Source organism: Heterocephalus glaber, unplaced genomic scaffold (genome assembly GCF_053883595.1).
Source record: "Heterocephalus glaber isolate CG9 unplaced genomic scaffold, H.glaber_assembly_v1.0 deba00001606, whole genome shotgun sequence".
Taxonomy (NCBI): domain Eukaryota; kingdom Metazoa; phylum Chordata; class Mammalia; order Rodentia; family Bathyergidae; genus Heterocephalus; species Heterocephalus glaber.
The window spans coordinates 20,442,651-20,451,108 of record NW_028258377.1 but is presented as its reverse complement, the minus strand read 5'-3'; the positions used below and the strand labels follow the sequence as shown (position 1 = coordinate 20,451,108).

Below are 8,458 nucleotides of genomic sequence, written 5' to 3'. Positions count from 1 at the left end.
GCATCCCAGGTCAATGTGGAACACACTGATGTCTCCTCTATCTGCAATTGCTGATTTAACATACAGTATACGCATATTTGTGAGTACCTGGGTATATACCAAATTTCTATCATACACATTTACATGATACATTTATACCAAATATACGTGTGCACACACACATTCAAATTAAATTATACTTTATAATATACATGTACATAAATATATGGGGTAATAAAATTTCCTACCCAGGTATTTCTCATACCTAGGAAAAATAACACATTTGCAAGCTGGCACCAAGACCCACGATATGAGAAAGCATGTGTGGTAATGGAGTAACAACTGAGAAGTGCCTGCCCTGTGCTGCATGCTTTAATTCTCAAAGCTTTCTGGGGATAATGTCTTATACCCTGATTTTACTCACAGGGAAGTGAAGGTCACTGAGGAAGTGAAGGTCGCACAAGTGTTTAGTGAGCGAGATGGGATTCAAATGTAGAACTCTGGCTTTACAGCCCATATGCTATCTATTGCAGCATGTTCTATCTAGGTAGCTGCACCTCGTCACATCACAGAGGGAATGGGCATATTCCTATCACGACCTTTATTTTATGGCCACTTGGCCATAAAATAAAAGCATGGCCTAGGCTGGGCAGGTTTTCACTGAGAACAAGACTACTGAGGAAATTCTAGAAGTGTAGTCCCCTGTAAGGGGCAGGCTCAAAGTAAAAATGACCCTTTCTTTTGCTAGACATTGACATGTTGAGAGAGAATGGGTGAGACATTCTCTGGCCATCCTAGACCCAGATGGAGGATGGTGCGCTGAGGAGGGGAGAGCACCAGGTGAACCCCATAGAAGAAGAGCAGGAACTCTAACATCTTGTGCCTGCAGTATCCCCTACCTAGACTCCATATCCTGTGAGACAGTACAGTGCCTTATTAAAACCAGTCCCAATGGAGATTGTTCTGTACTTGCATCCCAAAGCACTCTACCTCATACAAACTTGAAACACACTGTTAAACAGTACTGCACTGAACACTATTCTCCCTTTTTGTGAAAAGCCAATGTTTGATGCATACCATCAAAGGTGATAATCATTTAATTTTGGCAGCAATTGACATTTTTCAAATAACACTTTGAAATGAAATTTAGGTGCTAGGGACCATTTATATGGGACCATAAAGAGACTGACTTGAAAATTAAAAAAAAATTAAAACCCACAATATGTCATGTAATTCTTGCTGACTACATTCAGGGTTTAGCTTCACTTTGGGGACTCAGAACATCAAGGCATTGCGTTCACAGTCCGTCAGCTCTGTTTAGGAATTCCCCTACTTTTTCCTGCATGTTTACACAACTTTAATACTTCTCTAGATTGGCTCAATAAAGCATTTTTCTTTTGGGATGGCATGGCTCATCTGTATTTATTCCACAGTGAGGGAGCTGGATTATTTTAACAGTCCATTTTGGTAACTGTAAAGCTGATAAATTGTGTCTAAACAGCTCAAATATTTCTCAGGAAATAAAACTGAAAAGAAGAGGCTTTTGCTTCAACCATTTAAGACAGTTTTGCACATTTCAAGATTAAAGATAAGGTATGGGTTTCTGCTTTCAGCTAAACCCTCATCCCCCTGCCCTTGACAACTTAATTTCCTGTCCTCTTTGGGAGACAGGCGGATGAATATTTAGTGTAGAACACGTTTGTGATTAAGCTTCCAAATGTATCTTCATCTGGATTCCAGCTGGTGTGGCATCTCAATTACTCTTCCACTCCCCAATGGAACCGTCTTATTGATGTAGTAAGCTTTGCATGATGGCACTGGATTAAAAATCTCCCAGGACTCTCCAATCTTCTAACCTCAATCAATTATCCCTTAATGAAGGGGAAAAAAAAAGATCTTGTGCATACATATTATGACCTGAAGAATCCCACCAACAGGCATTAGAGCATTGCAGATTAGATCCCCAGAAGAGAGCTGAATTCTCTCTTACACAGGCTCCTTTCTTCTATTCCTCACCTCTGCAAAGGAGGATGGATGCTTTAATGTGAGCCTGATAACTGATGGCGGTGGTGATTAACAGGTGTGCTGTCAATACAACATGGAGAAGGTTGCAAAAATGTTCAGTGCCCACTATTTATTTACTGGATCAATATTCTCCACATGTCATTCTTCCCATGGTTCCTAATATTAAATGCCAAAGCTCTTGTAAGTTACAGTAATGTTCTCTAAATCAATTCTGAATATCTGAGACATTTACCCATTATTCTTTCAGTATCATTTCTTTTGAGAAGAACCCCCAACTAATTCACCTGACTCATTTATCCATTTGCTAATCATTCACCCATCATCTACTGAGCACTTATGCTGTATGTTGAGCACCAGGCATAAATTTGTGCAACAAGATAAACACAATCCTTGTTTTTAAGGATCTCAGTCTAGCGGGGCATGCAGACATGCAGACAAGTAACCAAAATTGAGTGTGTAGCCAGGTGTAGTGGCATATGCCTGTAATCCTTGCACTCTGGAAGGCAGAGGCTGGAGGATCACAACTTTGAGCTTAGGTCAGGCAACTGAGTAAGTGCTGGGGAGATGCTTCAGGAAACAGGAAGGGCAGGGTTACTGGCTAACAGTGAGGTAGGTACTTTCCATTGGCCTTAGACAAGACCTTTGCTTGTTTCCAGTAACCAAACTCACGACAGTAAATCCTCTTGGGAGCCCACAAGAGTGGCAAAGAGCCCCAAGACTCCTTCCTGAGGAGGAGGATGAAAAAATAAGCTACTGATCTCATCCCACATTCAAATTTTGCTGTTTAAAGAAGACAGTTCTCTCCAGGAGTGAAGCCTGCTTCTCCCACTTGCCTTTTCGGTTCAGTGATAGAGTGTACATTTCTGTTAACAGGGGTGTTATGGTTTGTACCTAGATTTCCCCCAAAGCCTTATATGGTCACAGGTGAGGAGTTTGGCAGGTGGCTGGAACAGAGTGTCTGATGCTGGGATTAAGGCTGAGATGCTGGGATTAAGGGTGCCCAACCCTGGGTGTGGGTAGCACCACCCAAAAGGTGGGTGGCCTGGATGGGATATAAAGGGACAGAAAGAAACTGCTTTGCTATATTGCTGCTTTGCTATCTACTGCCTGCCCTGCTTTGCCATGGATTGTTTCTCCTCTATGATGCCCCTCTGCCACGCCACCCTGCCTTGGAGCCAGCTGAATATAGATGGAAACCTCTACAAACTGTAAGCTGAAATAAACCTTTCCTCCTTTAATTTTGAGTGTTGGGTGTTTTGTCTCAGCAATGAGAAAGTGACTAAGACATAGTACATATAGATACACGAAAAGTGGAAGATGGAGAAACAATGTTTGTTGGCAAAGTTGGACAGTTAGCTTTTAGGGTCTATTGGAAAGTTCTTATAGTCTGCAGAATCACTTTTCCAGATTGTGGCCAAGGGCAAAACAGAATTCCTCAACACCTTCTTCATACAAAGGGACTTCAAGCAAATCACCCTGTGCTTTAAAAAAAGTCCCAAGAAACTAGAAGAAATTGCAGTGGCATCCCAGAGCTCTATGAGATCATGAAAAATTAATTCAATCCTCAAAGTCAGCAGCAGTAAGGACTTCTCTACATAACAAAAAGTTCTCAGTTGCATTATTAAAACACAGCTTTGCACCATCCAATTAATTTCAAAAGCTTCACTCTTTGTATGAGAAGTTATCAAAGACAGATGTGCTAAAAGGGTCCTCTCTATCAAATCTGGTACCCATCTGCTCTCCCAGGGTTATAATTGAGATCCTTATTATGGTTTGAGCACTTCTCTTTCATTTCAACCTAAATGCTTTTGTGAGATTTCCCTTAAAAGCCCAATGGAGAACAAGATTAGTAAAATTAGTCTTTTTCTCTTAGGAATGAGTACCTCCTTCCATTCAAACACTCCAGACTTCCCAAGGGGTGTTTTTGCTGCTACTACTGCTGTTTGTCAGTTTGCTACAGCAGCATTTGCCAACCAAAGAAATCAAACTATGACTTTTTCAAGCAGAGATAAGAATGGGGGCTTTAGGATCATAAACAGGTGTGTCCCATTTTAAGAAATTCTGCTGTTCAAAAATAAGATACAAAAACAGATAAACTAGAAGGAATAGTCTATTTACAAAAGAGGATTCACCATGTTGTTCCTGGAAAATCAGTCCCATAGGCCCTAGTCTAGTTAACATATTTCACTATCCACACAAAAATAAAGCAGTGTTTATGTGCAACATTTATTATTTGAAGAATGACGCATTGATTTTATCAGTACTAATGGTGTGCCATATTGAATACCTGCTATTAAGGTGACTGTCCCAGCACTGACACTTCACATAAATCATCTCATTTTCTTCTCAAAAGGCCCCATAACCTACATTTCATAATCTCATTTTATATGTGGCAAAAACTGACTTGCCTGAGGTCATACAGCCAGTGTAAAGCTGGGATTCAAAGTTAAAGTCTATTTTGCTTCACACTCCACTCTGTTCCAGTCCTGTCAAAAATCAGACTTGATGGTCATACTTCTGAAGCCTTAGTAATTTGGGCTAGATGAGATGCACGTCAGCTTAAACTACCTAGAAAAGTCTGAATTACAAAATATCTAAGGATCACAACTATACTCAATAAGTAATTTCACTGTTTTGCTACAATTCCAGGAGGACTTAATTTAATGATAAATTACATTTTATGATAAACTATAAGTAATTTGTAAATTTATCCACTGTATGAAAAGAAATGGAAACACATAACTAAAATACAAGAAAATACTTTGTTCATGTCCATTGGCTAAGTATAACTTGATAACTTGCCTATCAAACTCTCTTCTGAGGACACTGTCTACGACTTTATGTTCAATGGATCACAATTTTCTGAAGAGTAAGTCTTGATGCTATGGTGTTTGCATGTTTCATTTCCTCCTTGGTTTACAAGTAAAGAGAAACAAAGGATTGTATGGGAAAGTCGGTTTTTTTTCTCTCCTCTCTCTAGTTGACAGGAAAGGTGGCTGGTCTGAAGGGGCAGCTCTCTTTGCCTTTGTTAAACCCAGCCTCATCATTAGCACACACAGCAGTAAGGGGCGTTGGGACTGGGAGCACAAAAGTGTGATGATGTGCTTCTGGCTAAGTCAACATTTAAATGCTGTGACTATGCAGACACAAATTATTAAAACTGCCTACTCCATTCCATCCTAGAATGAATTCTGTGTCCTAGGTCCAAATAATCCATCTTGATAGAAAGAATGGCAAAGCCTAGAGTGGCCAAATGAATGATAGAGATGAAAGGGTACCACTTCACACCAAATAGGATGGCTATATCAAAAATTAAAAAGACAGTAACAAGTGTTGGCAAGCACGCGGAGGTGCTGGAACCACCCCCCTACATTTTTAGTTTGAATAAAAGTGGTGTGGACACTATGGAAAATAGTTTGGCAGATCCTTAAGAAGTTCAGCAGAATTACCATGTGACCCCAAAATGCTGGTCCTAAGTCTACAGTAAGACAACTGAAAATATACATCCACACAAAAACTTCTACACAATGTTCATAGCAACATTATTCATAATAGTCAAAAGGGGAGAAACAACCCAAATCAACTGATGGGTAGATACTCCAAATATGGTACTTACAGTGGCATAAAAAGGAATGAAGCACTCACACATGCCATAGGACAAATGAGCCCTGAAAACTTTCCATTTACATTAAGTGAAAGAGTCAGACACAAAGGCCCCAAATTGCATGATGCCATTTCTATGAAATGCTCAGAACAGGCGAATCCATCCAGCCAAAAAGTAGATTAGTGGTTGCCAGAGGCTGGGGAGATATGGGAAGAGATTGTTAATGGGTAGCAGGTTTCTTTTTGCTGTGGTGGAAATGCTCTGGAATTAGTGGTGATAGTCTCACAACGCATTGAATATACTAAAAATGTACTGAATTATGCATTTTCACATGGTGAATTTGTTATTTTAATTTTATCTCAAGAAAAAAGATAAAGGGCAGAGGGCTTGCTGAAAAGAGAATGGCCTCAAACAGGTTTGTTTTCTCATTGTTCCATTCCACCGGGCCAGAGAACCCAGCCTGTGTTCTGAACCCTAAGAAGGTTCACTGCTCACTGCTGTGAACCATCCAGACCCACTTCCCACTGCACAGCTTCTCTCTCCGGAGAAGCAGCCTCGTGTCCATCACACAGTAGGAGGACTCTGCCATGGCTCTCAGGCTTTTGGGGAGCATGGTAGCCCCAGAGATGGGGAACATGCTGAGGTTTCAGGTGTGTTTGCAGCTTGGTCTTGCCCTTGCCCTGTAGCTTGGTGAGGGGTCTGAAACTGCTGCAGCTGGACATGGAAATGGCAGTGGCAGGATCTCTCTCAGGAGAAACTCCTGGGAACAGCATGGTTTTTTAAAAAATTTATTTTTTTAATAATAGCCTCAAGTACCCAGAAGCAGTGGGGATGGTGGGACTTAAAGGTTTTCATACCACTTCTGTCAGCAACAGAGGATGACAACGCACTCCCCTGTACCTTGCATGTGAAACAACTTTTTTTTTTTTTTTTAAACATCTTAATTTGACACTGGGGTGCATGGGGCTGAAGGCTGGAGGTGTAGCAGGGATGAAAGCCCTAACTGCAAGTTGGAGCCGGTTTCACATACTTCTGCCTCAGTGCCTGGGGTATCCCCCAGCACTGGAAAAGGCCTCTTAGTGGCTGTTTCCCCAGGTATCTGGAGAGACCCTCTCTTAGCATGAGAGAACTTCTTCTCTAAGTATAGTCTGTGCAGAAGAGAGGGGACTAAGAGGAGTATAATTGACAGTGGTACCTTGGTTCATGAACTTAATTCTTTCCATGATTCTGATTGGAGAATTTGTTCCATGATTTTGGCTGCAACTGAACTGCAAGCATAGTATGTATATCATGAAATGAATTCTGTGCCCAGAATTGTGAGAAGAATTAAGTTCGTGAACCGAGGTACTACTGTACTTCCAGAAATATTGATATTTCAAGACCTGGGTGGAACTCACCACACCTTCCAGGACATTAGGAGGAACTCAATAGCAATGTTCTGAATGAAGGAATGAATGCACATGTGCTCATTGGACATTTACTATGCTAGGTGCTTTACTAAGTTTTAAATTCATTATTACGTTTTAAAGGCCCAGAGGTATAGAGTGATATGTCCAAATAAAGCCTGTGAATAGTAGTCCCAGGAGCCAGACACTTAGCAAGCTCTTACTTGCTATACAAAGCATTCTCTGTGGAATCTGAGTTAGGGCTCTCTGTGTTCCTGTAGAGTGGCATGCTTGCTCCCATCTTCACATCCATAGTATCAAAGTTTTATGTTCACCTTTCATTCATTTCAACAACTATACTTAGTGAGCTCCTGGGTGTAGTGGATGATTGTGTTCTGTTCATTGCTGTAGTCCCAGTGATGTAACAAACAGGATGCTTAGGATTCACTCAGTATGAACATTGAATTAATGACTGAATTTATGATTTGATGAGTAGGTATTATATGGTTTGAAGGGAGAAGCTGGAAGTTGAGAATGGTTTGGTGGGCAAGGACAAAGGCAAAGAAGTAGTAGGCAGTGTGTGGAGTGAGATTCCCCAACTCCAAGCCTCCAGGTACCTCATTTGTGTGTTTAGTTAAAGGTAAAGTGTAGTATTGTCTAGAGGAACTGCAACTAGCCAGGGATCACAAAGCAAATTAGAGGGCACCCAGGTCTGGCAGTGGAACATCTGTACAGCACACTGTGAGCACCAGATGAAAGGCATGCATAGAAAAGCAAAGATCACAGCACTATTTTTGCAGAAATGAAACATTCTTAAATTAATACAAGGAGGGAGGTGAGGCTCCCAGAATCGGATACTCTGCAGAAGATACTGGCTCCCTTCGACATTGCTTTAAAAACAAGTCAGTAGGTCAGTGAGTTAAAAAAAAAAAAAAAAGGAACAAGAGAAAGCAACAATCTCTTCTGCATGTTCTCCAGATCCACCATCTCACTGTGAGCAAATCAGAGTTGGGAAGCGGACTGCACATTTAGGAAAGCACAGAGAAAGCCATGAAAAGGCTGAAAATCACTTTCTCCTTGACTTTCTTCAAAAACACATTCTTCTGCACACCAGAATCTGTTTGAACGGAAAGCAACAGTGCCTCCAGCTTCCCGTGAAGGAAGGCTCACTCTTATCTTTCCATCTTTCTCCATTGCTGAGCCCTATTCTTGCAAGTATTATGAACCCCATGTGTGCAAAATTAAAAACAAAAGTGATTTCTTCTTAGTGATAATTCTCTTACCCTCCCTCTTTTCTTTACCCTTCCCCCAGATCTTTCTACTCTGAGGCCCTCTCTCTAGGCATAAGCTCCTACTTAGCAGCTGAGTGCTGTACCAGACTGCCAAAATTACCATTTGCTCTCTATATTCTGGTTTCTTGCCATGGGGAGACTACTAGGACCACAGTCAAGACATATCACTTTTG

General features: G+C 41.1%; 1 protein-coding gene across 1 annotated transcript in view; it reads right to left on the bottom strand.

The window, feature by feature from the left end:
- The window catches only part of Slit3 (slit guidance ligand 3), a 606,864-nt gene that overhangs the window by 356,152 nt on the left and 242,254 nt on the right, over positions 1-8,458 (bottom strand). The window lies entirely within an intron of this gene.